A 6,000-nucleotide genomic window follows, 5' to 3' on the forward strand; every position below is an offset into this window, starting at 1 on the left:
GGAGCTTATTTTGTCATCTTCCACCCCTTCTTTGCCTGTTCTCAAACAGAATACATTCTAATGAGATTTAGAAAAATTATAAGTTTTCAAACTCGGAAGAGAACTTCCTTTTTCTGATTTAGGTGATAACATGCCCCAGAATTTACTTAGGATGTAAAGCCTACACACCTTGGCTAGATTCCCTTAGGGCAGAAGGTGGATTAAAAAATTACTTTTTCTCACATATAACATGTATGTTTAATACATTTATGAGTGAGGATAAGTTGTCACAAGGGGCTGGACCAAAGCAAAGGTACAGCTTGATTTTGTATATACTTTGAGGTTGGAAAAACAAACCTAAAGAATGTTTTTAAATTTAACAAGTATATAGGATAACTTATTATACATATAATATAATCAGCTTATGAGAAATAAGTTTTTTTTGTCATTTAGTGACCTTTGCTAGATTATATAGCTCAAAATAGATAATAAGCAAAATAGAGAATGCAGAGGGCTGAAAGCTAATTCTCCAAGAGAGATTAGTTTCCATGGAAGGATTTTAACAATATGACGGTGATGCAGTCTGAGAACTATTATAAAAGACATATGATGATACTGGGTAACAACAAATATGAGAAGTAAAAGGAGATAAAAGCAAAATATTATGTCATTTTTTGTTATGGAAGGGAAGACAGTCACTTAGTTTAGAAACAATATCAGGAATGTTATAGGCATGTTTCAAGAGGCAAAATGGTGGTCATAAAACCAATACTTCCATCTTTGGGATGGGATAATATTCATGAAAGCTCTTTCGGTTATTTGAAAGAAAGTAAGTAAATGGAGCCAGATTACTATACTATACAGATTACTATACTATACTTTATATTTGGACAAAAAGCTACATTTTTCTCTAAAACTTAAATTGTGGTGACATATGAAAGAAGATGATGGTTGAGAATTCTAGTGGGTTTTTTTCCTCATTAAATATGTTTCATAAGGTCCTCTTCTATTGCAGACTTCAGATATCATAGGCAGAGCTACATGATATAAAAGGCTTCTACATGATTTGTCTAGAAGCTTGAGCTTCTAATATAGTATGGAAATATATTACGCTGCAAATATGGAAAGAAAAGGAGAATATCAGGTTACTCAATGTTTAAATAGATAAAAATGAGTCGATAGAAAGCTTAAGATATCACTGGATTATTACTTCTATGATCAATCATGATGAAAACTTGACGACAAAGACAAAAAATCAGAAGGCACCTTGCACTCTTCATATTTTTTTCACAATGGGAAAAGTAATACATTTTTATTGAAATTTGCATTTAGTTTCTTCATAATTCATTGCTAACATTCCCCCCGTGTGATCTGTTCACTTGTTAAATGCCAGTGTACCAATTATCTGAGGGTGACCCTGACAATTATCACACAGGAAAACATTAGACAAAGGAATAGGGCTGTTAGAAGGAAGGGAGAAGTGTGTTGTTTTCTAATTTATTTTTTTGTCAACAAAACAAACATAAGAATCATGAATCACAATATATTATGAAGCTTCTAAAGTTGAAAATGTCATCACAAATGAAATTCTATTTCTGCAATCAAAAGTTATTCTGATAAATAAGGGAAGAATTAGTTTCCCAGAGAGAACCATCTGACTGCACAACTTGCTCTCAGATAAGTTTGGATTTTAAAAGGACAGGAAGACTTGAAACAAAGATTGGAAGAAGGCCATAGAACTCAGGACAAATACAGAAGATTGACATGGCATAGTGAAAATGATGTTATGAAGGACAAAGCCACCAGTAAGCACTCCAGAACTCATCTCCTCTAGGAATGTATAGCTGATGTGATGAGGCATTCTTCTGTATTCTGCAGAGAAGTTGTTATTTCTACTGACATAGTCTACTGGTCTGTCTCCTCCACTAAATTGTGGTCCCTTTGAAGGACATCAATGTATTTTTATGTCTTCTGCACTCAATAGAGTGTCTATTTAATAAATGTTTGAATAAAGGAAGTACTGTGTACACATAATATCAAGGACACCAAAAACAAAAAACAAAAAAAAAAAAACCAAAGGCTCTTAAAAATCACATATGATAGAAGAAAATCACAGAAGGAATCACCTTGCTTCTGGTAGTCAACAACACCGAATATAGATCTTTGACATTTTGCACCCATGTTTTCGGTGAGTAAAAACAATCTTGAAACAAAGGGATATCCTAAACCTAAGTAAGAGACAATGGATGCTCAAGAGGAGTGAAAGCAGGAAGAGAGCATCTGCCTTCTCTGAATGAGTATAGGCTTGGGATGCCCAACCTAGTGGAATTATATTCCAGTTCAGGACATTATTTATTCCCTATTTAATTTTCCCCATGGTAAAAACTAAAAATCTTACGATGGGCTCTTCGAGAGATAGATTCCTACCCATTGAGAATCTTAAGCAAGAGCTGGATGCTAGCTTGATGGAGATAGAGAAGATTCGGCATAAGAAAGTGGCTGGGCTGGATTGTATTAAGGTTCTTTCCCTTCAATTCAAAAATTCTAACCATGTAAGAATCTTGAAGTCATCTCTCATCTTAAGAGTTTAGCCTAATTCTTATAGGTCTTTTAAAACATTCATTCTTGCCAACTGTTAATCCCCTTTAAGATATAAAATCATTTTGATAGGATATAATTGTGAATTATCATTATTACCTACTTAGCAGTTGTGCTTTACTAAAATTAGTATGAATTTTTGAATCATATTTGTTATAAAATAATAATTATGGACACAATTTATTTCATGTGTTGTTTGATTTTATCTTGATTCTGCCCTTCCTTAATTATGTAGTTTTAGTAAGCAACATAAATTTCTAAATTTTAATTTATGCATCTACTAAATAAGGGTAACACTTTTCTTGTATAGTTGTGAGGATTAAGTGAAATAATGCATGAAATAGTGGCTAGCACAGATAATTGCATCAATAAATGTTGTTGAGGTCTAATTGCTCAGTATTTAATTTTTCTGACCCTCAAATTTTTCAGCTGTGAAATGGAGTAGAGAAGAATCCTTTATCATCTCACAGAATTGTAGTCAAGATTTAATGAGTATGAAAAGCATGCAATACACTGTCTGACTCATAGTAGTAGTTTAACAAATGCTAGTATTTTCTGCTCCCTTGAAGATCTTTAGGATTTCTGGCAATATTTGATACACACTTCTGTATCTTGTCTTAGCTTGCATCATTCATGCTTTCTGTTAGCCTGCTAAAGCACACATGTAAGTGACAAGCCAGATATTTCTTGGTTTAAGACAGTGATTCTTAATCTTTTCTGGGGATTTAAAACACCCTTGAGAAGTTGGTGAAAGCAATATCATCTCTTTCAAGAAATATACACATGAACATATATACACAAATTTCACCCAATTTCAGCTACTTTATGGATCTCCCAAATCAGTTCAGGGACCTGTGGGTTACAGGTTATACTACAGCACACACCAGTTGTGCGTGAAGACACATAAATAATCAAAAATTGAATCATCCATTGCACATTGCTATCCGACTGTATGCACATCAGCCTGTGTTTATTTGAATTACTGTTACCTAGTTTAGTACCAGTACTTCCAGAGGGCTTATACAGAACTTTACTTTGGAGTATAACTAATACATTTGGGTTCACAAGTGGACCCCCTTCATAAACACTAAACATTAAAATAAGATGAGAGAAATCTCATTCTGTGAGAAATGCCATCTAGGGATTAAAGAAATGAAACCAAAATATCAACTTGTTTAAATAAGGGCTATAGAAACGGTAAAAGAGAAGTCAAGAACTTCAGATTAATAAACATAGAAATAAATATGTGCATACATATTCAGGTAATAGCTTACCTAGCACAAGGCAACAAAATGCAATTTTCCACTTGTCTGGTTTAGTGGTTTGATTGAGCCACTCTTTGAACTTCTCCCTTCCTTAGCTGTCAGTGATCTAATTGCACAAACTGAGCTTTCAGAAGCTATTTAAAGCTTTGGAGAAAAGTGTAGCCATGTGAGATGATTTTCTCACACTTCCCAAGTGTTTTACCAATACTAAAAACATAGTTGGAATTTTAGATCGGGTGCCTGGATGGCTCAGTCAGTTAAGCATCTGACTCTTGATTTCCGCTCAAGTCGTGATCTCATAGTTCCTGAGTTTGAGCCCTGTGTTGGGCTCCATGCTGACAGTGTGGAGCCTGCTTGGGATTCTCTCTCCCTCTCTCTGCCCCTACCTTGCTCATGCACGCTCTCTCTCTCTCTCTCTCTCAAAATAAATAAATAAACTTAAAAAAATAATTGGACTTTGAGAAAACTCAATACCCCTCCCTGCAAAGCACTGATTTTAAAGTTGCTGTGAAAAAGATAAATAACGTGGTAAAGAGAGATTATAAATAAACTTCTATTGCCCAGATCAGGAAAATGCAACATGTGTATTTGAAACTATTCAAAATGGTAGAGTTCTTCTAGAATGGCTTAACAAGTGATTTCAGTATGAATTCAGAGCCTTATTTTTTGCATAAAATGGTTACCCAGAATTTTGTATTAGATTAACAACCACTGGGGATCCTGGGTGGCTCAGCTGATTAAGTGTCCAGCTCTTGATTTTGCCACAGGTTATGATCTCACAGTTCACCAGCTTGGCTTGGGTTTCTCTCTTTCCCTCTCTCTCTGCCCCTCCCCCACTCGCTCGTGTGCACGCGCGCGCTCTCTCTCTCTCTCCCTCTCAAAACAAAGAAATAAACTTAAAAAAAAAAGGATTAGCAACAATTCAGGTTTCTGAGACTGAATATTAGAGACTGGATATTATCCATTATTTGTGTTATAGATTATGGAATTCTGTTGTTTTGTTTTATGACACACCTAAAATAAAATGTATTCAGCTCAATGTGTTTTTAGTACATTAGATACTTATGTTATAAAGAAGTATGCTGTCAAGGGGCTTTAACATTAATTCAAGAAAATAATTATATTTAATATACTATATTACTGTATTAACTTTTTCCATTTGCAATACATTTGCAACTTAAGATTTCAGAGTTTATGGCCAAAAAATGTATGTATGTATGTATATATATATATATATATATATATATATATATATATATATATATCTTCTAAGAGTATGTGGCCAGGTTCTCGAGTCAGAGTGGATTAAAATTCTGACCCTATCCTATACTATTTCTTGAACCTTCCTAAGGCCAGAGTGTCAGAACTGGCTTCATCAAAGTGATAAGGTAGTCAGAAACGGCACAAAGGAACATATTCAGTACAATATAACACTAAATTAAAATCTAAAGAATATGTGTAAACTGATAGACACCAATTAACTTTTGAGTAATTGAAATTATATAGATAAGTAGCTAGAGTTTAATTAAAGTGAGAAATTTTCACATTTTGTTTACAATTCAGAAATAACTATTCCTATACATAACCTGATTTTTACTGTATGACTTAAGAATTTCATATCTCCCTCATGAGTCTACATGGGACTCCTCTGGATTGGTTTTTAATTTTCCCTTAAAATTTTGCTACTTGGAATATAGTCTGGAACCAGCAACTTCTTTCTTCTATGGAAGCCTTCAGAAATACAGAATCTTCGGCCCTCCTCAGGACAACTGAGTTTGAATCTCTGTCTTTAACAATGTTACTAGGAGATTTGTATGGACATTAGAATTTGAGAATAGTGTCTTGAAGCATGATAAACATGACATCTTCCTGGTACACATTAATTTTCATTAATCAAAAATTTTTATTTGATATTTTTTCTTTTAAAAGAGATTCACCTATATTAAGGAACATAATGCAAAGTTCAGATGAACTTTAGAAATGAAACAGAAAACTTCAAAGAAATTTCACGCTTTTGCGAGTTCAGAATGTCCAAAGAAAGACCGGTCTTTTCTACTTTCATTAACACACAGTGAGAAAAGATTTAGAAGGATTATGTAACCAAATACATCATCCAGGTCTCCACTGAAAAGAGTTTAATATAAATTCTGAATTATTG

The sequence above is a fragment of the Puma concolor genome, chromosome B1 (genome assembly GCF_028749965.1).
Source record: "Puma concolor isolate L17-30 chromosome B1, mPumCon1.1.hap2, whole genome shotgun sequence".
NCBI classification, from domain to species: domain Eukaryota; kingdom Metazoa; phylum Chordata; class Mammalia; order Carnivora; family Felidae; genus Puma; species Puma concolor.